We start from the raw sequence: 990 nt of genomic DNA, 5'->3' as shown, positions 1-990 counted from the left end.
TGTATATATATATTATAATTGTCTGAATTGTATAATGGTGGTTCTTTATATTATATATAAATTACATATAGAGCGCTGAATTTCGCCATGCGACCATAATGTATAACGAAGTACATTAAACGCTTTGTAAGTTAATACTATGTTCCACTGTGTTAGCAGTACTATTAAATCCCTTGCTACGTTTATCTCTACAGTTTTCCTATAGAAATTATAGTCTGCACTAATGTATTAGACGTTTCCTATCAGAATACGCCTAATTTAATCAACAATACGATTGAATTAGGAAAAATATGTAATCGCTGTATATGCATATTTCAGGAGTTCTTGCTCTTTCTTTAGCACCCATTCAACCTGTTAATTAACTAAGAGCTCATTACTTAAATATCAAGTAAATATAGTCGTGAAAGATTATTGGATATACCAATTTTAAATGTTACACATTCTTGGTAGTTGGTATGTATATATTAATTACTTGTAGATTTCACTAAATTATCATTTTGCTTTATTTGATTATGTTTGCTTATATTTTTAGGAATACATCAAGTGATATTCGAGGTTTTTTGTAACAAGGTGCCTGAAAATAAATGCGTGGAATTCGAAAATATTGGATTGGGTAAATTTCCATTTATTTTCATGATTGCTAAATCAGTTAAATTTTGTTTCATTTTTGATATCTCATTAATAATGTTTACTTGTGTTGCAAACATTTTTAAAGCACATAATTAGCGTTTGGTTTTGCCCTGAACGTTTGGAACAACGTTTTCCTTGCGATTTTTACGAGTCATATATTTTTCTTGTGAGAGTAAATATTAAAAATTCCGATCTGCTTTAAGTTCCATGCTAATTATTTGCGCTCCGTCGTTAGAGTCATCATAAATATAGAGACCCCTGCCTTAGTGTGTGCGGTGTTGCACTCATGACCTTAAGATTATGGTTTCGATTCCTTGAACGAACGATATTCTTCAGCAAACCACTTCATATCATGTCTCT

The 990-nt window shown here is 30.8% G+C and overlaps 1 protein-coding gene across 1 annotated transcript in view; it reads left to right on the top strand.

The window, feature by feature from the left end:
- The first annotated feature begins 549 nt into the window (after positions 1-549).
- The window catches only part of LOC106871357 (uncharacterized), a 365,175-nt gene continuing 364,734 nt past the window's right edge, over positions 550-990 (top strand). Inside the window, exon 1 of the mRNA XM_052967163.2 lies at positions 550-613. The gene's annotated coding sequence lies outside the window, so the exon portion shown is untranslated. The remainder of the gene's footprint in view (positions 614-990) is intronic.

This window comes from Octopus bimaculoides, chromosome 1, assembly GCF_046866305.1.
Source record: "Octopus bimaculoides isolate indiv1 chromosome 1, ASM4686630v1, whole genome shotgun sequence".
Lineage (NCBI taxonomy): Eukaryota > Metazoa > Mollusca > Cephalopoda > Octopoda > Octopodidae > Octopus > Octopus bimaculoides.
This window is presented reverse-complemented; position numbering and strand designations above follow the sequence as displayed.